Source organism: Pinus tabuliformis, chromosome 3_2 (genome assembly GCF_031772625.1).
Source record: "Pinus tabuliformis cultivar Carrire ecotype Pingquan chromosome 3_2, CPIR1, whole genome shotgun sequence".
In the NCBI taxonomy this organism is placed as follows: Eukaryota; Viridiplantae; Streptophyta; class Pinopsida; order Pinales; family Pinaceae; genus Pinus; species Pinus tabuliformis.
The window spans coordinates 657648255-657670634 of record NC_142302.1 but is presented as its reverse complement, the minus strand read 5'-3'; the positions used below and the strand labels follow the sequence as shown (position 1 = coordinate 657670634).

The following is a 22380-nucleotide window of genomic DNA, read 5'->3' as shown; positions in this document are numbered from 1 at the left end:
GAGCATAAATCATCTCTAAGAAGATGACACATGAGGTAGCAGAACTCTATTGAAGACATGTTGCTTCAACTGATTCTCCTGAGTGACTCCATCACCATGCTGCACCTATCATTGTGTTGCTCCTCATCATCATGTTGCACCATGTTGCACCCATCATCATCATGCTGCATCTCATCAAGCTTCACTAATCATCATTGTACCCATCACTTTACTACATCATGTACTTGCTCTCCCATGTACCATTTGCTGCACCATGCTATCACACTGCTTGTCCCAATGTTTAGCACTGGTGTACCTTGCTACCACACATGCTGTCTCAATGTTTAGTACTGTTGTACCTTGTTGTCCCAATGTTTGCTACACCAAGCACCATTGCCTAGCTGTCCCATTTGGCATGTTGTACCTTGTTGTTGTCCTAATGAGTTTGCAACACCATGCTAATGTTGTTGTCCCATTGTAGCCTTGTTGTACCATGTCATCATTGTTTTAAAAAAATGCCGAGTCGACTCTGACTCGGCCGAGTCAGACCGAGCCAATGCCTGGCCGAGTTGGCTCAGTGGCCGAAACAGAACGATTGGCCAGGTTGTTACCGAGCTAGTCATTGACTCGGTCGACTCAGTAACAACTCGGCCGACTCGGTAATGACTCAGTCGGCTCGGTAATGACTCAGTCGGCTCGGTAACAACTCGGTCGGCTGGGCTCTTTGACAAAAATCTTGAAGCACATTTGTCAAAAGTTGTTCTGCCTCCTACATATCAATGGTTGGGTTGTTGTTTATTGCATATTTATAGCCCTAAAGTAATCTATCACTGTGAGAAAGTTTTGAAAATTACAAGGCCGGAGTATGGTTATCCTAGTGGCATGAATTAGAAAATTGAAAGAATACATTGAGCCATACAATGTTTTTAAAAAGCCAAACATTCTGGCAATGGACTAATAAATACATATTTACCTCTGATTGTTCTGGAGCTTGACTAGAATTAAATCAAGGGTTTTGAGACTTCATTAGGGGCAGAGAATTGGTATTATTGTTGTTTTAGTCTAGTGATTGTCCTTAGGCTGAGGCAGAAAAGAATCTTGGCATTGGTGGCTAAGTATGAACTTTGTATTGGACAGTGCACTGGGTGCCATTTTGATATAATGGATATATTCATGAGCCTACTTTGATCATATGTTGTCCTCTCTCTATATTCTAAAGCTTTGTGTTTGGAAACATGAATGAAAATCTTTCAAATTATGTTTTTTTCCAAAAAAAATATTTAATGCATTTTTTACAACGGCCGAGTCGATACCGAGTCGGAGTTGGAGTCAGAATCGACCCTCGGCCATTTCCGAGTCGGAGTCAGAGTTTTAAAACATGGCATGTCATAGCTTGTTGTCCTATCACTTTCTCCACCAAGTATCATAGCCTTGCTGTCCCATTTGCTTTCTCCGCCAAGTGACCTTGTTGTCCCATGTATCTAGCTGCCAACACACCATACAAACGTTGCTCCAAACAGTTTATATATTGTTGTTCGTGATTGTTCTGATTAGGGCACTAGGGCAGCCCCAAATTCCACACACAATCCTTGAACAGCCCTCTGGAAAACTGCGGCACACCCTTAAGAGACCTCTCCTTTGCTACGTTGTTGCCTAGGGTCAATATCAACCCTTAATCTGCCCCTATGCAAGCCTTGCTATGGTGCTAAGGCCTGCAGCCTAGCACACAGCAGTCCTGTAGCCTTAGGTCCCTCAAAACAGTGCCTAAACCAACAGCGTTTAGCCCTTAAGGGCTTGGCCTAGCACACTGCATACTCGGCCTCTATTACAGCAACTCGGACCCCAAAACAGTCCTCCTATTCCACACTGTTCCAGCCTCCTTATGTTGTGGCTAGGGCATGTTATAACCCTCCTTGACTGCAGCTAGGTAGCTGCGTCTAGGGCTGTGCTAGCACTGCGTCCTCTAGGTTACTAGGGCTATGCTAGGACTGCGTCTAGGGCTTGTTTAGGACAGCATTAGGGCTTGTTAAGGCCTCCTCCATAGTTGTGTTAAACTTCTTCCATGAGCTCCTTTAGGTCAACGTAGATCCCTTCCATAGCTTCGTTGGCCTGTCTTCTTTGTTGCGGCTAGGGCAACCTCCTTTCCTCCAACGTCTAGGGCTTCTTCCTCCTAGATTTCTCTCACACTAAAACCCAAGACAAGTGGAGAGAAATCAAGAGAAGTGTGTGTGAAATGACTCTCAAGTCATCTCCTTTTATACTAAAACGTTGAGCACATGTGGGGGTTATTTGGTTGTTGGCCGACCTTGACGAATTGTCTTATAACACAAATAAATTCATAACTCCATGAATACTTATCGAAATCGGATGATCTTTAGATCAATCCTACACCTCTCGATGAGAGGGATCCAAGAAAATTACCAGTTGCCATAAATAAGATGACCCACATGGAGTTTGGCCCTAGTTGCCAATTTTAACATGTTTCTCATCATCGTCCTTTTTCTTCAAAGGACATTGGGATGCATAGTGGCCCAACTCGCCACAACTGAAACATTTCACCTTCGAAATGTCCTTCTTTCGCTTCGGCTTCTGTTGTCCCTTCAATGCTAGAGCTGCGTTTTCCTCCTCCTCCTTCGTCTTTGTGCCACTCCCACTATTGCCATTGAGGTTGACCTTCACTAGGTCCCTCCTTAACTCCTCCTGTTGAAGAGCTGCCCACATCTCCTCCCATGAAGGTAGTTTTTCTCTACCCAATATGCTTTGGACGAAAACTTGCCATTCATCTAAGACTCCATTCAGGGCTATCCTCACCATCGCGGTTGGCTGAGGAGTGGACCCCACTACAACAAGTTGGTCTCTAGTGTCCTGAAGACGTTGAAGATAGAGGTTCACCCCTTCTCCTTTCTGCATCAAATTTCGCTGCAACTTCTGCTCTAAATACATCTTCCGTTGTTCGGAAGAGACTTCATACAAAGAAGACAAGGCTTCCCACATCTCTCGGGCGGTATCGTTTCCATGTAAGTGTGAGACCACATGATCTCGAACTCCATCGAGAATAAGCCTCTTTGCCTTCCCCTACTCGGCTTTGTACTTCTTCTTTTGATCGTTGTCAGCATGAACAGCTACAACACTATTGACGTAGGCCTCGAGATCATATTCCTCCATAACAACGAAGATTCTGGTCTTCCATATGACATAGTTGGAAGCACCTTCCAACCTGTCCTGATCTCTGAGCCCATGCGATGCCATTTCACCCAAATGTCGAACTGACTCCTCTAGTCACTGCTTAGCACTGCTCAGCAAGTGAGAAATTCGAACTTTCTGGCGGAAAATTCTCTGAGGAGCAAATTCCCCTTCTGCGTGTCTTTGTTCTTTTCCAGCGGATTTCTGCCCCGGCAGAAAATGTGCCCTTCAAGCACTACGTTGAGGCTTTGCGTCACTCCCTCTGCCTCTGCAAACTCATGAACTGGAAATCATACCTCTCTGTTGTCTCACTAAGAGAGAGATTTCCTCGGATCTGCTTCCTGGCAAGGACTACGCAATCCCTTCAAGGGGATTCGAATTGATGCCAAGTGTAGCTTTCAGCCTCACTACTCAACATTGGATCTGCTCTTCCTATTCCAAAATCAATCCTCTGATACCATGTGAAAATTCCTACACTCCAAGGAACCCCTACTGCAGCAAATCTGAATCTACTTCACCTACGTGATTTTTAAATTACGTTCATCAAGTTATTCTTCTGAATATTGAAGCAAATTACTTCTGCAGCCTACACTAATTAAATATTTGATCTCATGAAACAGAAAACAGAGCAAAGAACAAGATACATAGGACACACTTATTTTTAGACACAATAGTCTTCGAAAAAACCCAATGCGAGAAAATTGTTGCAGTGGTTCTGAGGGTTTATTATTATGCAGGAGAAATATCTAAATACAAATCTAGGATGCTCATCTAGTAATCCTTTACAGAGAAAATACTGGCGGAAAATCTGAGTGAGTTTTACCTCACTTCACCCGGCAGAATTCCGGCTGATCCGGCACAAGACTGGCTAACCCCGGCTATTTCTGCGCTGGCTCTACGTCAGCCCTGCGTCACCTTCTCTGCCCTCTGCGTCAGCTCTCCCAACTATTCCGACAATTCAAGATTCTGCATGACAGGCAACTTTTCTGCGTCAGCTCTCCCGACTACTGCGCTACCTCTGCATCAGCTCTCCTGGCTATTCCGGCAATTCTGGCAGTTCCCGACAGTTTTGGTTGTTCTGGTAGTTTTGGATTCTGCGTGACAGGCAGCTTTTCTACGTTAGCTCTCCCAGCTATTGCGGTGCCTCTCTGCAAGCTCTCTTCACCTCTCTGTTAGTATTCTCCATAAAGTCCTTCTGAATTCTCACTGCCCTCTACTGCAAGATCTCCCCAATCGATTTTCCTCCTGAGAACTTCTCACCTCAGAAAATCGATTTCCTCAATCTCTCTATGTGTGTTTCCAAATGAACCCCAAGCTTCCATTTTATACTTTTCCTGTTGAGTCTTCAACGGCCGAAATTAAGTCTCTAATCAACGGCTAAGATTAAAACATGACTTGATCCTCCTTCTAGATCATTCTCACTCATATTTTGATTAATACCCATTAATATTTTAATTTCCCTAAGTAATAAAATACAATGCGGGTGGAATTTCAACAAACGGTTTCTAGGTTCTTTAGAACTCATCTGCCTTAGCCTCTCCACTAATTTTGAAGGCTAGAGCACTTCCGATGCTACCAAAAAACTGACACTTGAGTCAGAATGAAATATATATTTCAAAAGAAAGAAAAAGAATTTTTATTAACAATTAAATTGACTTATTAAAGCATGGGTTTCATGCTTGGGTCAACTATCATAGGACAAGCCTCCATTGTAGGCTTTTAGGATTTTTAAAGTCCAAGTCAAAATCTATTTTGTTATTTTAAATGCTTCCTACATCAAGTCACCTTGTTGTCGGCCTCCAAATTCATATTCTACAAGTCGGATTCTCAAACAAACTCATGTCGGCTCATTTTCAGTAGGAAACAAGTATAAATAGGCATGTTGACTTCACTCAACAAGGTGAGATGAGATATAAGTTCAGTGAATTGCAGTCAAGGATATTTCGATGGTGCAGAAGGTCGAAGGGTCATTGCAAGACCGGAGTTTAGGGCTACCACCACAAGACCGAAGTCTGGGCTACCACCACCACAGGACCGAAGTCTGGGCTGCCACCGCGAACTAGGGTGATGGCCATGATGATAAGGGGTAGAGCTCATGTTTGGCTTTTGCGCACACACTAAATTTTTATGTCCCAACCATATTTTGCATTTTATGGTACATTTCCTATTGAGAGTGTCCAAATTATGCTTTTTACTTTCTTTTTAGTTGCATCAACCTCAAGGGCATCATTCCAAGCCCGACAAAAAGTGTGGACAAGGGGAAGGGGAGACTAACTCCTTATGGACCCTGTTGTACCCATTTTGTCACAAGTCCAAGGAAGCAATGTACAAAAATTTTCAAAGTTTAGAATCATCAGCCAACAAATTGTTGTATCATTGTAAACCCAAATTCTCAAATTGTAATGTAAATTACTAGTATGACGTTTAATTTTGTAACAACACCTAGGCAAGCCTCATATTTTGGCGACGAATTTCATCCTAGGAGGTTTTTTAACCTCACCAAATTTTGTGTGTTTTTAAACATGGATAATCGACAGTTTTTCCCTCCAGCTTAAACCCCAAAGCTAGGGTGGAATTCATTGACAAGGTCTTAAGTGAGTCCTAGTGTTATATCGAGTCTTTGTAAAAGTGGTTTGGGAATAATTTAAGCTGTTTGGCTAAATTATTTTATTACAGATCACTTGGTCTATACTAGATCATATTGTGTCCAAAATTCGGTAATATCATGAGGGTCTATAATGAATGTGTATTCCCCCTTTGAGGGTTGAATTTGTAATATCTGATGTAAAAAATATTTCAGTGCATTGTCCCTCGTATTTAGACACCATGGCTAAAACATTTGAGGGCAGGAAAAATATGGCTAAAATACAATTATATCCTAAGCCAGAAAATTAATTAATTTAGAGTCAAAAATAATTATAGAGAAATTAAAATTTCTCCAAGTGGAAAATTCGTGGGTCAAATAAAAGTCAAATTTTGGAGGTCCCCCACCAAGGCAAAAATGGATATTTTAAGAAAAATTAAGCCCTTGGACCTTGGTGGTTAAGTCAAAGTCAAATTTTTGAGGAAATCAATCCAAAATATTAATTTTTGAATTAATTAAAAGTGGTTTTTAAGAAAATTTCGAATTTTCCTCGAAATAAAGATATTCAACCATGGAGATTAAAAGATGATCAAGTATTTATCGATGGTCGAAATTATTTTGATAGGGATCAGGCCAACTAGCCATTATTTTCCACTTGGAGGGATTTCTCTATAAATAGAAGCCATTTTGTTTCTCATGTCATGATGAAAATTATGGTCTGGGCTATCAGTGGATGATGTAAATTTGTAACATTGGTATTGAGCCATTGCTCTGTTGGGAACATTTTGATATCATAATAAAAAGACATTGGGGTTCAGTTCATATTGTTCTTGCTCCATTGATCCGTGGTACGTGTTGGTTATGTGCTAATCCTATATTGTGCTTCATGATTATATAAATTGTTATTTCATTTGTGAATGATAGGAGCATTCTATTGGTAAAATTTGGTCTTATCTTAGGTGATCTAATTCATCATATGATCTAACGATTTGGTTTGAGAAAAATTATAGAGATCTGTAGGTACACTAGCCCTTGGGCTCAAAGTTCACAGACTGTGGAGAAAGGCCAACCTTGTTTGGGCTCTAAGAAATTTTATATGGTGTTTTAACTTCGCTAAAGGGTGTGGCCAATATTCTAGCTTTCGAAAATACATTTATCCATTACCATTATTCAGAATTTATTTTCTCAAAAAATATTTTATTTACAAGCATTGTATATTTGTAAATATTGTGTTAATATTTTGTAGAATAATTTTGTAAATTATTTCTAACCCGTGTTTTGCAGCTATTGGGGTTTTGGGGTTTATTTTAAATTTTGTATATGTTGGGGTTTTGGAAAATTTTATTTCATTTGTGCAGGGGACATTCAAGTTAATCAAGAAGCTTTTGTTGGGGTTTTGAGTTAGATCTACGCCCTTGAAGGTAAGATCTAGTCTCCATTGTGAATTTGAGGTCCAACATTCAGTATTTTTCGCAGCAATTTTGTGGAGAAAATTTTGTTGCAGGGTATCGAAAAAAAATTTAGAGCCTTCCAGCCCTAGTCGTCTCATCTTAGGCCCTCTTAGAGGCCTCAGCCTCCTTTTTGGGGAGACACCTGGCCCTCTAGAGGCCTCGGCCTCCTAGCGGTAGCCCTTAGGGCTAGGCCACAGCCTCTAAGAGGCTTTTCCCTTTAACCGCGGGCCTATTAGGCCTTGCGACTGCCTTTCTAGGGCTGCTTAGCCCTGGCCGCATGCCTTAAGAGCCTCCTCCTGCCCTCCGTGAGCCCTCTCCCTCTCGGCAGCCTCCTTTCCCTTGACAGCAGGCCCTAAAGGTCTCATTTGGCTAGCCGCAGGCCTCAAAGAATTTCTTTTCCCTTAGCCGCTGCCTCTTCTTGGCCTTCCATCCCTCATTGCAGCCCTATCCTTGCCCTCCTTGCCGCTTCAAGCCTCTACAATCCTCCACAAGTTTTTCTTTAGGCTGCTCCAACTCTGCCACACCTAGAAAACCTAAATTCCTTCTAGGTCACTGCACTTCGGGCCAAGTCTTGGTCCACTCTCACGCTGCCCTCCAACAGACCACGAGCGTCCAATACATAGCAAGTCAAACGTCAACAATAAATCGACATACCTCTCTATTAAAGCATCTGCTCACTGGTAAGGGCATCCAACACCTTTGATTACCCTTCCTCTTGGCTACTAACAGACTTCACAAACTATCCTCTTCTAGGATCTTCTCATCCACTAACATCCAACCATCAACAAGGATCCATCTACAACTCACTATTGTTGTCACCTTCACCTCAATTTTTGGGCATCCACAAGACTGGTTAGGGCACACTAACAGCCCTAAACCACTACTCCAAAATCATTGTTTCGCTTGTCCAAACTTCCACCTATTTCGTCGTCCTTTCCTTGACCTCCAAGACACCTTGGGCTCCTCCACAAGGCTCTCAACTATCTCGGACTCGGCTCCACCTGCTCTCTCATTGACCATTAGTCCTTCAATGCATCAACACATCAAGACTCCTATCGAGTTGTTCACAACTCCATTTGTGAACAACTCTCAATTGCCCACTGCTCCTCCTAAGCTATTTTGGGACTTTCTTCCCACTAGTGCCTTCCTGTGTTGCCCAATGAAGACACACTTAAGGTCAGAGGGCTTCCCATTATCATTGTCAATTGTCCTTCTCTAACAATGAACTTAGGGCATAGAAGATTGCCCAACTTCTGTTGTAGATGTCCTTCTCCACAAGGCAAGTCTAGGGCAACTCAAACTGCTCCCGAATGATCAGACCTACGAGTGTTTCTTCTCCCACTTCTAACAACCCCTTAGTCCTTCAAGGGCCTTCGGGCTTGAAGCAAGCCTCTACAATCCTCCACAAGTTGTTTGTTAGGCTGCTCAAACTCTGCCACATCTAGAAGGCCTAAAGTCCTTCTAGGTCACTACACTTCAGACCAAGTCTTGGTCCACTCTCACGCTGCCCTCCAACAGACAACAAGTGTCCAATACATAACAAGTCAAATGTCAACAATACATAGACATACCTCTCTGTTGTAGCATCTACTAAGTGGTTAGGGCATCCAACACCTTTGATTACCCTTCTGCTTGGCTGCTAACAGACTTCACAATTTGTCCTCTCCTAGGATCTTCTCATCCACTAGCATCCAACCATCAACAAGGGTCCATCTGCAACTCATTGTTGCTACCACCTTGACCTCGATTTTTGTGCCTCCACAAGACTAGTTAGGGCACACTAACAGCCCTAAACTACTGCTCCAAAATCACTATTTCACTTGTCCAAACTTCCACCTATTTCGTTGTCCTTTCCTTGACCTCCAAGACATCTTGGGCACCTCCACAAGGCTCTCAACTATCTCAGACTGCTACAGCAAACTAGGGTCGCCTCAAGGCACAAGAGAAACATTGTTCGAACTCTCCTTGACCCCTGTACACCTGCAATGGCTTTCCTAGAGGTTGTGGCCTAGAGAGACCTTACTCCACAAGACCTCACCGCCCTCCAACCTTCTCCAAACACTTGTTGTTTGCTACAGCACTCTCCGGCCACCTGTAAAGAGATTCCCAACAACGCAATGCACAGAAAATCACTCTAAAATATACCTCAAGTTTGTGGTCTGGTCTGCAAGGAATTCGCTACACTAAACAGTCAAATCAACCCCCCAAACCTCCTCATTGGTTGCCTCAAGCCTCAGACATCTATGGCCTCTCTCCCACAAGGAATCTGCACCTAAACAGAGACAAACTTCTCCACAAACTCGTGCTAGATGCCTCCTTGCCCTTGCCTCGGATCCACTGCCCTATTTCAGAGATATCCTTGATGAAAGATGCACTTAGGATGAGAGGATATAACCTCACAACTCTCCCTTATTTATATCATTCTCAAGGGCTCCAACGAATTTGTCAAGAGGGCTAAACTAACCCTAGCCGACCTGCTCTCTTTGACAAATTAACCCACACATAATTTCAAAAATTCATAACTTCATTTCTAGACCTCGGAATTTGATGATTTTTGTTGCCCCCGGTTGCTCTAGAGGTCCTTTATCATCTCCATCGGTCAAACCATCAATCCTCATCACGGTTTCACACCACATCCTTGGGTGCAAAGCCCACATGCTTGGGTTCTTAGCCCACAAGTCACTTTTGTGTGCCAATTCCTCCAAAACCCTCTAGCCTAGGGTTTGGAGTACCTCCCAAGCTACAAATCTCAACAGTACAGTGGACAGGGAGAGCACTTAAGGGTGTTGCTTCATCATGGGATCGGGAGTTGTCTCTTGGTACAATAAGAAGCAGAAGCCCATGGCACTGAGCTCTGCAGAAACGGAGTATATTATAGCAAGCATGATGACATGTGAAGCCATTTGGCTTCAGAAGTTGTTAGTATCCTTGTTTGGTCAGAGGGTGGAGACAACAATGATAAGAAACAAAGACTATTGTAGCGAGCATGACGACCTGTGAGGCCATTTGGCTTTAGAAGCTATTAGTAGCCTTGTTTGGTCAGAGGGTGAAGATAGTGATACACTGCGACAATCAGAGTTGCATCAAGTTATCTGAGAATCTGGTGTTTCATGGCAAGTCTAAGCATATAGAAATTAGATATCGTTTCATCTGGCAACATGTACAGTGCGAGACAATTCAGCTACAGTATATACCTACAGATCAGCAGGTAGCAGACATCTTGATGAAAGCCTTGGGGAAGGCAAGATTCACCTTCTTCAGAGATAAAATGGGTGTTGTGCATAACATCTTCCTTGCTAAGAGGGAGTGTTAGATCTTGTAGCTCAAACAGGTGTTCTAGTCTTAGGAGGTGTCAATGAGGCTAAGAACACAAGTGGATTAATTATCTCCAAGCCCAGTTTATTTTTCTAAATGAAAATGTTTTAATTAGATTATTAACCAATTTTTAATTATTTTCCTAAGTCTAATTTAGGAAAACAGGGTAATTAATCAGTATTAATTAAGACAAGTCGATTTCTCTCTATTGACTTCTAGATAAGTGACTTGATGGAGTCAAGATGATCTTAGCCAGCAATTGAGATTAGATTTTGGTTGTTGATTGTTCAACGAGAGATTATAAGAGGAAGTCAATGGGGCATCTTGGAGACACGATTTGATTGAGCAAGGGCACAGTGATAGCGTGGGACACCAGCAGAGGTTCCAGCAATGATTGAGGATAGATTTGCCCGAGAGATTTCTTTACAGTGATCTCCAGTTTCTCAGTGACAAAGGGAGGTCAAATTATTCTGCAGAGGGTTGAATTTATCTAGGTGGTGTGAATTACCAAAAGGAGGTTGATTTGCCAGAGAGAGGACTTTGCCAGAGAGGTCGATTTGCGAGAGGAAAGTTGAGTTTTCCAGTAAAGCGATTTTCCAGTGGAGGCCAAATTATTTCTCCAAGAGGCGCGAGTTGTTAGTGGAGGCCGAGTTATTCTCCAGGCCACACATGTGGGTCGAATTGAGGCTGTACAGGAGGGCCGAATACTTCCAGGAGGTCGAATTAGCTTGCAAAAGTGAAGAAAATAATTTACCGCAGCATTGCCATTTTACAGCAAGCACTTTATGTAATTTTCAATTATAGATTTGCTTAAGAATAATAAAACCCTCATCTACAAAAATGGTTTTCCCCTCATTGGGGTTTTTCCAGGTAAAATTTGTCCAAAAATCTCGGTGTCTATTTTATGTGTTTGTATGTGCTTGGTTTTCTTAGTTCCTGTGGTTTATTTAATTGGTGAAACTTGCAATTGTGTTTTTATTCAGTATTTGTAGTAAATTAATTTGCTGGGACAAATAATTGTTGAAAGGTAGGTGAATAATACTAGATTAATTGGAATAGTAATTTCACATAATCATCTTATTAGTTGTTCGACTCCAGTGCATCTTTATGTTGTGACCACAACCACCACCCTATTAAAACCTGCTCTGGCAGCAAATTTTAATGGGTCCCCTAGAAGTTTGATCTTTCATTTCTCCGAATGATAACTCTCTGAATGATCTGTTTTTATCCCAGGGATTTCAACTCTGTGCTGAGTCAAATCTTCAATTCTTAATGGTTAAGACCCCCTGAATAAATCTCTGCGGCATGATTCATTTATAACCCAGTCTAGCCCTTCATTCATGTTCTGTCATTGGGACTTTTCTCAATCCTCATAAACATTCATGGTACTCTATGCCCGCACATATAATCACCCCCACTCTTTACTATGGGTGTTGCGGACTCAACCCTCAAAAACCTTCTATCGCGTCCTTATCTCCATATCAATGCTTTGATAATAGAAATACTCTGCGAGCATCCTTAACTTACCTTTTCCGTGCTTTTTCGGTCTTTATACATCTCCCTATGCCTGCCTTTATCACTATCACAATATCACAATTTCCGCGGTCACGCTACGCATTCCCCTCTTGCATCCGATATGCGATGACCTTCCGGACCCCGAATGCAATTAATCACATCTATATCCTATCGAGTCCACCGTTACATCGCTTATCGCAATCGCTTGCCCGCCCCCCATCGCATATCGCAATCGCGCTTCATTGAAACCCAAGGTCCATTCACTCGCCATTGAAACATTGCGATGCGATATTTGTTAAAGCTTCTCCACCATTGATCAGAGAATATGATCCAACGGTCAACCGATCGCATCGCATATCGCAATCGGCAGAACCCGAGGCTCATACATAAGGCGTTCCACGATATGGCGGACCCACCGGGATCATTAACCGCAGCACATATATTTTCGGGTCCGCTTCCCCAATCGCAAATCGCAATCAGCAGAGTTCAGCGTTTATATATAAAGCGCGATGCGATATGGCGGACCCGCCAGACTATTAAGCACAGCGTATATATTTTCGGGTCCGGCCTATCGCATATCGTAATCGGCAGTCGGCGAAAGTAAAGCGACATGCGATATGCGAAGGGGCGATGAGCGGACCCGATGATAACTATAGACCGGGTGCATAGTATTTGAAGTTCGGCCTTATGGTTCGGCTGAGGGTTTTCCCGTGTATTCCCATGTGTCTCGATATAGTGTTGCGGTCTGGGTTTTTAAAGGAAAATCTGATAAAATGAATGGTCCAGGTTCAGCGGCTTAATAATTACGATTGCTCTGCATTGTGAGATTAAATAGAAACTTTGACTGAAGACGAGGTTTGTTTGTGGGCATGTCTGTCATATTCTCTCATAATCATAGCTAATATGAACTGTTTCTGTAGGTGAGCATCAAGAGAAGAAAGGCGAGTTCGAGTGGACCCGATAACGGATAAATGCGATTTATATCAAGACGACACCTCTGCGCCACCGATGTCAATATTGCAAAGACATACTCTGTAAGAAAGGGATACGAACTGCCATAGTACATAATGGAGGCACGCTCTATGTTCAGTGGAAGCACTCATGACAGCGTTGATCCATCAAGATGTCATTACCTCTAGATACACCTTAAAGCATGCCAGATGTGGGATGATGAGCGCAGTGTCTTCAGTTTCCTTTAGGAAATGATAGGGAATAACGTCCGCTCCATACAGGTGCAGAGAGATGACACGCAGTCACGCTCTCTTAATCGACATCCTTTCATTTTCCCCAGAAAATAAAAACGCCCCAGCAAATGTAGCCTCAAGGTGTCGGTAGTTTGACGGACCGTTCTACATCCGTATATTTAATTTGTATATTGAATAAGCCGGGAAGATGGAGGGTCAGGGGATACAGAGAGTCAGTTTCTTCCTGCATAAGTATTACCTCTGGAGATGGAGGGAGGACTTTTTTTGGGCAGAACAGCTTTTGATTTTGTGTTAATAAAGAAGACTGTTTGGTCGAGAAAGAGCCTTTTCAGATTTACTTTCCTTTTCTTTCATGTGTTTAGAATCAGGGTGTTGTCGCTAGCATAAATATAAATATGTTTTGTTTTTGTGCATATTGATAACAGATAGTTCGTGACTAGTCTTGGTAATTCAAATATAATTTGTTACCATGGTTAATTCATGAGCGGTCGCTGATTCGAAACCTTGTTAAACATCAATTGCAATTTTTATTTGTATGGAAAGGAATGTGTATTCTTGTATGAGTGATTAGATTGCAATTAAGATATAATACAGCCTTGTTTATCTGTGAACCAGTAATTGATTCATTTGGACTTGGAATCTATATATGATGTTTAATCTCCTTTTGTTATGCTCCTACGAGATAGATTAGAATAGTTAGGATTAGCATAAGTAGTTAGAATTAGTGTAGATAGGATTTGATACATATAGGTTAGTTGTTTTTTTTGTTGTTTTAATTGAAGTCTTCCTCCCAGAAGAAATCTTTCAACACCTATAACAATGTATGGGATCCTTTAAAACCCGTTGGAACTAGCCATTCCAAACAAAAGCGGATCTAATTGGGGTTTGTGATCGGGTTAGTTCCCCTTGTTGGCATAGCGAACATTCGCCGCATCAACACTTTCACAGCTGGTGATTTGTGCTTGTACCTTGAGGCCCATTAGCCTCATTAGTGGGTTCTTTCATGCTTGCAGGTGTTTTCCTCATTGATATTTGACCACCCTCTCTCCTTATCATCCACTAGGAGTAGCGTACAGGTTATGTGGTTGCAGGGTACACTTAAAGTTGAGCATGTGTATGGATTAGAACCCCTTTTAGCCGATTAGCTAGGGATCCATAGTTTTAGCCGATTAGCCCTCAGACCCGACTTAGCAAGTCTTATCTAAGTTGATGGAGGTCTTCCTTTTACAGTGCAGCCTCTTGGGTTGTGTTTCATGAAGCACTTCCAAAAAGAAGATAAACACAACTGGTGCCATGAAACCAAAAGGAACTGGAAATTATCACAGCAACAATAAACATTCTAACAGTTACTTTCAGTAAAGCGATAAGGGCTTGGAGCCCGTATTACAGAATTCCTAGAACACAGAAACAAATTATGTAATCCAAGCAATTAAATACATTTGTAGTATAAAGAGACGCAGGTGACCATTTTGGGACGGATTAAAATCCACTTTTGTTAAGTTTTTTGAATTTTAGATGCCATTAATTCCCAAAATCATCTTCATATCGCAATCAGTGCTATAGTGTACCGCGAACCAATTCTTGTCACTACTGAAATTGTCTACATCTCAAGCATTATGAAAGTACACAATACATGTTTCTTTGATAGGTAGTCCCAACTGGACTCGCGGGCATTCTCAAAACGCCAGTGGGTTGCATTTGACAAGCAGGACAAACAGTGGTGAGGGATAAAGTCTCGTAAAGGCCATTGAAACTACAGATTAAAATGATAGGACTGCGCTCAACAAGCGATTCAAATAGTAAGCCGAATCAGCTGGACAATGAAAGCATAGTGAGAAAGTACCTTGATGCCAAAAGTCCTCGCCCAAAATAATGATCTTCCGTTACGACGTTAATACGCCCTCCTTCTCTGTGGTCGTCGGTATCAGATGGCCCCGAAACTCAAAACCCATAACCTGCAGAGCATAACTGAGCCCGGAAACGTTGTCTCTGATACGACAATGCAGGTCGAGTCCAAGCGGCATACATATCACCAGCAGTAACGGATGATCCGCGCACCATGACCTGGGAGCATGTTCGAGTTTTTAGTTCATATGTCTGTGATTCCTGGCTTTTACACCGTGAGGAATTGGGTTGATTACCGTGGTGAACATAAGATTTATTTATAACTTATTACGTATCATTAATATTGTGATGAATATAAATTTATTTAAAGCTTATCAATTCGCTGGCCGGTTGTATAACCTTAGATCTATTAATATTAAAGGTAGAAAGGATCCACTCTTTTTCTTGAGTGTAAAATTTGAGGAAAGTTTTGCACCTCATGAGATTTGATATTTTTGGGTGCTTGATAGATCTAGGGTTAAGATGGATCTAGATTGATTTCAATTGTGTGTAGTAATACAAAATTTGTTGAACATCTAATTATTTTGATTATTTTAAATATGTTAAATATGTTTAAGATTAATTTAATCATTGTAATTTTAAATTTGTTCAATTACCTTTGTTTGTTGAGATGATAGAGATTGTTAATAATTTGAATGATGAAAATTCGATAAAATAAAAAAATTTGAACGTAAAGTGACAATGTAACATTGTTAAATGATAGACAATGTGAATAATAAGAATGTAATCAATTACAAATTGTCTTCATTGTGATCAATCTTGAATTATTTTCTTCCATTATTCTTATTGTTGCACATGTTAGTTTTAGCATTTTTCATATGCAGTTGAAATTGTAGACAATTAATCTTTAACTCAAGTTATTGTAGTAAATGTCATAATTTATCTCTTTTATTCTCTAATATTAATAGTAGCTTTCTCCAAGGTCAATGATTGTGACTTATGAAGTGTTAAACCCCATATAAGTTTCAATGGTAAGTGTTTTCTATTACCTGGTTTGAATACAAAGTGACTAACAATGTTGAATGATGGAAAATAGGAATAATAAGAATGTAGTCAATTATAAATCTTTTATAGTTTCAACAAGAAAACATTTCACGTAAGTGAACATTTTATTTAAGATGAAAATTCAAGTATTTTATTCGTGGCTGAATTACTATAACACATAATCAATGCATGTCGTCAATGATTTTTTTGTGTTTACACTGAAATCAATGCACAATGTTAATCTAATTAATTTGAAATTAATGTATATCATACATCTAGTTACATCAAATTAAAAATCAATATCTACATTGAAATCAATGTGTTTGGTGCAAGCAATCAAATAGGATTATAAATCAACATCTACACTGAAATGAATGCATCTAGTGCAAACAATCAAATAAGATTAGAAATCAACAACTAAATTGAAATCAATGCATCCAATGCAATCAATCAAATAGGATTAGGAATCAACATCTACAATGAAACCAATGCATCTATTTCAGTGAAAAAACAAAATATTCATGGCTTTCTAATCCAACTTCTTTTACCTTTTGTGAAAACCTTTCATCCTCTCACTCTATGGTTAATAATGTTAAATATTATAATAGTACTATATAAGATATGCATTTGTCTTTGTGTGTCTCTTTATTCTTCCCTCTCTCTCCCCCTTACATCTTTGTGTCTATCTCCCTCCCTCTCTCCTTCTCTCTCTGTCCTCCCTCTCTCCCATCCCTTTCCCCGTCTTTCTCTCTCTCCACCTCCCTCTCTCCCCCCTCTCTCTCTCTCTCATCTACATCTATATCTCCCTCTATCTATCCTTCTCTATCTCTCTATCTCACACCCCAAACACACACGCTCTCTCTCTCTCCATATCTATCTATCTCTCCCCCCTCCATCTATATCCTTATCTCCATTTATCTCTCTATCTAACCCCCACACATATACACTATCTCTCCTTATCTATCTATCTCTCTCTCTCCCTCCCTCTTCCTTTCACTCTCTCTCTTCCCCTTCTTTTGTCCTCTCTCTCTCCTTCTCTCTCTCCCCTCCGGCTCTTCTCTCTTTCTTCATTTTAAGAGCCTTAAAAGATTATATATATATATATATATATACACACACACACTTTTTACCTTACTTGTCGAATCTCTCTTTCGTTCCCTCTTTTGCTCAATATTTGTTTCGTCACAATATAACCAACTTAGATCCATCTTAACTTTGGATCTAACAAGCGCTAAGAGGGAGAGGTTTGCATGTCAAAACATTTGATCCCTCTCGACACTTGGTGTTATGTGGAAAAATCCCTCTTGCAGACAAGAGAAATCTCCTTAGACTTCAAAGAACCCTAGTAATAAACAAACAGGAATTGCTACCTTTCTCTAGACTCTGGTTGACTAAAAGAAAATACAATGATAGAGACCTCTTACTGATTTAACGTAATGATTGATGAAGTCCCTCAACGCTTTCAACCACTTGCTCTTTGATGCTCAAGATGTCCTCTCATCATTCCCAATAGATTCCCCGCAATGTCCTGAAAGAGATCTGCAAAGACAAAGACAAACAAGATATCAAAGCATACAACATATAATCAAATAGATAAATGGACTAATTAACCAATTATATATATAAATTGATCAATTATGCAACCAAAACCTATGTAGGTGATCAAGGAATCCTACAAATTAAATCAATGAAGACGTAACTGAGAAAGAGCAATTGCTTATATTCATAAAACTGGAGAAAATCCTTGCAGCCATATAGCCTTGATGTTGCAAGCCCCTTCTACAATCTCCAACCCTCTCCCTTGCAAGAAAAGCCTTCCAACCTAATCTCAACAACATAAACCTACTTCCAACAATCCTCTCTCAACTCTCGGACCTGTGGTAGCTTTATATGCCAATAATGGGAAGTTTTGGATCCATTCTCCAAGCGATGAGATCCACTATTAATGGGATAGAGGTTCCACAAAGGAAGGGGAGTTACTCCATGATAGGAGGGATCTGTACTAAATAGGCACCCATTCGAAGCTTGTTGGTTGAGATAGATGTTACCAACAATGCTTCTAGACTTCACTTTTTATTCTTACATATTTCAAGTCATGTTCACAGGTCATAGTGTAAGACAGTGCGTACTTACGCGCAGATATTAATGGTCTTCTCTGCGTCTGCATAGAAATCAACTAAAGTATTGTGCAGGAAGCCAAAAATAAGGTTTTGCACCATGGGATCCAAGAATTCCACTTTTTTGGGATGATTTAGATTCAAACTTTGCAGGGTAATGCTCTGTGACACATTTGCGGATAGCGAGAGATCCAAACCAATGGTCATTTGCCTAATGTGACAAAATGACGTGTAACAGATTTCTCCCTAAAGCGCAAAGTCAGAAGAATATTTTTATGGCTGAAGTGCTTTATCATGCGAAGGTTTGGGTTAGAGACTGCAATCAAATACCTGAAACAAACAAAGAAATGTTATAATGCAATATATAGTATCATCGTTGAGGTAGGCATTCCCATACTCATAACACAAATGTCTCAAAGCACAGTACAGAAATATAGCTGAAGATGCATGTCAATAGACAACACAGTATGGACGCAACCATCAATGGATCTATGTTTACAATCATGAATATTTAATAACTCCACGCGGGCTGGATGGATGAAACTATATCCAGGGTCTTGATCTCGATCTCTCTATTTGTAGTATGAATCTGGCCATGCGAGTGAATGTCTCGTAGTCGAACATGGTAGAAACCACTTGATTATCGGTCAATGATGTGAACCGTTAACAAGTGCGAGAGAAACCATCAATAATGACAATGGCTCTCAAGGTACTTCCAGTACAATCTATGAAGCGCGAATAGATGTGTTAATGTCGAACACTCATAGAATCGTTCGATCAAAGTTCAATAATGAGAAACTATTGTCGAAGGCGAGAAACCTGCCACTAAGGCATGCATACCTTAAGGTACTGAAGGTTTCTAGATCAACTTCCTAGATAATGAGTTGAAGTCAATAGGAAGCAATATGTCGCAGGAGGGCCTACGACACGAAACTCAAGTCAATTTTTGAAGAACATTAATTTGGAGTAATCCAGGACTAACCCAGGGATGGTCTATGCAACTGGAGACTAAGATTAACAAAGTAATTTTGATTGAGGTTGAACTACTCTTGAACATATCAAAGACATGACATGATGACTTGGCAGCATTTGACTCAAAAAATAAAACCCAAACCAACTAAAGACTTTCAATAAGGTATGGTCAACTGTGTAGCAAATGGATTTCCCAACCCGGACATGAAAAGTGATGGAGTGTCATGTTCAAGAGTGACTACCACCTTTTACAAATATAAAACAAATATTCTTTCTCACTTTTCCCCCACCATTACTGGCAAGTACCTATTTATTTTTTACAAGCTTGAGGAGGACAACATATGCTTGTCCTGTAAGCTCATCCTTCGGATGAGTTCTCCGAAGTATTTTTAACGAACCTTAAGAAGGAGTAGTTCGGTCTCATCATGCTTAATGATTCCTATATTGTTTAGTTTTTACGAGTCCAGTAAAGGAGTAACTCGATGTCATTTTCATGTTTAAAGAGTTTGAAAAGACACAAAAAGAAAACTCATTCAGGTCTTTCAACGTAAATTTTAACTAACCCGAGGAAAGTAAAGCTTGATGTTTTTCAGTTTTAGGGAGTTAGGAGAAAAACATAAGTAAACTCCAGTGCTCTTTTTCGTAAATTTAGTCCTCAAGCCCAAAAAAATGATAAAATAATGCAGGAGAGAACTCTATTGACCATGTTTAGTCAATGTATACATTTTTCGTAAATAGTCTGGTTCAGCCCATAAAATGGGTAAACTTATACTAAATAGATGGTTGTTCATTTACTTTTACGAGTTTGAACAATCAAGTACTCGACAATATTTTCGTTTTTAAGGAGTCTGAAAAGGGTGTAAAGAGAATTCCATGGTGTCGCTTTTTCGTAATTTTTAATGAGTTCGAAAAAGCAATAAAAATATACTCAGTACCAAAATGATTTGTTTTCATAATTATCCTGTAACCTGCACACTTAAACTTGAAATAATTATCTATGCTCAAAAATAAAATGAAAACATTTATAAAATTGGATTTTAAAAAGTCAATAGGCAAAACATATTATTTAATTAGCCCTAAAAACTTATAAAAAGCCCAAAAAGTAAAAAAAAAAATCCACCATTTGCATTTTTACCCTTTTGAGAGTGATAGAAGTCATTTTTTACCAGAAACTTCTAAAGTTGATTTTGGGAAAATTGTTGGATGAAATCGCGAGTTGTCTTGTCGAGGTAAATGGTTTATCCAAGCTCTTCATTTTCATGCCATTTATTTAGCTTTTCACCGTAGATTTAGGTTTTTTGGGGGAGGGTTTTCAAAATGTTTTTCACCCTCGATGTGCGCATGTACCCTTTGTCAGCCCTGCTCACATCGACTTGTTTTTTAAAGCTATGTGTGTAGTTTATAGGAAATAAACCGTGCACATGTGCACTGTCTTCCAAAGTTGGTTGCACACAATGTTGAGGGCAAGATAAATAATATAGAGAACTCTCATTTTTTTTGCTAAATCTCTCCATAATTCGTTCTAATGATATTTTATGTTTGATTGCAAGCTTTTGAACCACAAACATGGAATGGATAGAACGTGAGCACGAAGAACAAGATATAGTTGTTCTATATGATCAAAAAACCATAGAGGCCTTGACAAATTGTGGCTTATACAAGTTTTTCACCATTCCGGGCATGAAGGCCCAATTAGACTTGCTAGAATGGATGGTGGGCAAGTGGAACGTTCAGGAAGAATTTTCATAGCCGGAGACCATAGACTTCTCATTGATGTTGATGATATTTACTTCCTGATTGGACTTCCACGCCATGGAGTGGAAATCAAATTGTTTGGGCATAGGTGCGGTGGCAAAACCAATGTTACATATTTGATACAATATTGTACTAATGGGTCTGCTCTCAAAGATGGTCGGATTGATATCAAGAACTTAGCACAAATTCCTTTGAAATCCACTAGGTTTACTGTTGCACAGTTATGTGGTAGTGCAACTATACATTTTCTCACGAAGGCTTAGATGCAAACCACTGCGGATTTTTTTCGGGGTACCATATTTAACTAGAGTAAGGTTGTAGTTGCCAATCTGAAGGGGCAACTAGCCAAGGTCAGAGTGAACAAACTCAAAAACTTTGGGTATGGAACCTTCATTTTTTCATTTTCTTTGGAGTGAATTCTTCTTATGGCTCCACAGGTATCTATAGAGAGAGGAGGACCTCGTGACCCTCGCATGCTAAAATGGTGTACAATTATGGCACGCCATGGAGGTGGCAAAGGAGCAACAATCAGATTTACTCATGACTTCTTCGAGTGGCTGGAAAGCCAAATCATCGTGATCGAAGACTTTCCATACGTAGGGATGGACTACACAGGAGATCCGAACATGCCACTGCCTCTTGGGATGCAATGGTGTGCTATAGGTAAAACTTCACATTTTGGTTGATTTTTTGATATTTTTCATTTTTTGTCATTTTTGGCATCCAAAACTAATTATCTGAAATGATCATGTAGATGTGGCCCCAGTGAGACTAGCTAGATTACGCATATATGATCGACGTGGTGAGCAGGCGGTTCCTCCTATAGTACAGAACCCGGATACTACAGAGACACTGACAGAGATAGAGCACAACCTTGAGAGGTTGACTTTGGACATCCCATATGCCACTATAGATGATTTGCCTCTCCGCTACCAGAGGCATACTGCAGGGGTTCCTAGACCTATTAGTCATTTGCTACGACGAGTAGCATGTGCTATTGTATGCTACCATGATCATCATCATGCGTAGTCACTAGTTTGAGGGCTAGATTTTTTATTTTTGATGATGTATCAACATGTTCAGAAAATAAAGGTCACAAGGCCTCATGTCTTTGGATGACATATTTTGTAAAAGCCACACTATTTATAGATTTTTATCTAATGCAAACTAATACTTCTATTTCTATCTATCTCGTACAATATATGAATGAATATTGTATTAATTTCTTTACAAAAATGTTAAAAGTGCCAATCTAACACATAATTAGCTAATGCATCTATTAATGTGTTTAAATTTCTCGGAATATGTTGATACTCAATATAATAAAATTCTCTTTCCAAGAGACCAACCCGCAAAAACATCTTTAACATGGCAACACTTCTAACTGAATAAACACCATTCAAATATAATACCAT

The 22380-nt window shown here is 40.2% G+C and overlaps 1 protein-coding gene across 2 annotated transcripts in view; it reads right to left on the bottom strand.

Moving 5' to 3' along the window:
• The window catches only part of LOC149182381 (Transducin/WD40 repeat-like superfamily protein), a 37081-nt gene extending 21697 nt beyond the window's left edge, over positions 1–15384 (bottom strand). Inside the window, exon 1 of one of the 2 annotated variants that reach the window (XM_089416825.1) lies at positions 15076–15384. The gene's annotated coding sequence lies outside the window, so the exon portion shown is untranslated. The remainder of the gene's footprint in view (positions 1–15075) is intronic. The other variant, XM_089416826.1, reaches the window with a different exon arrangement.
• Positions 15385–22380: the final 6996 nt, after the last annotated feature.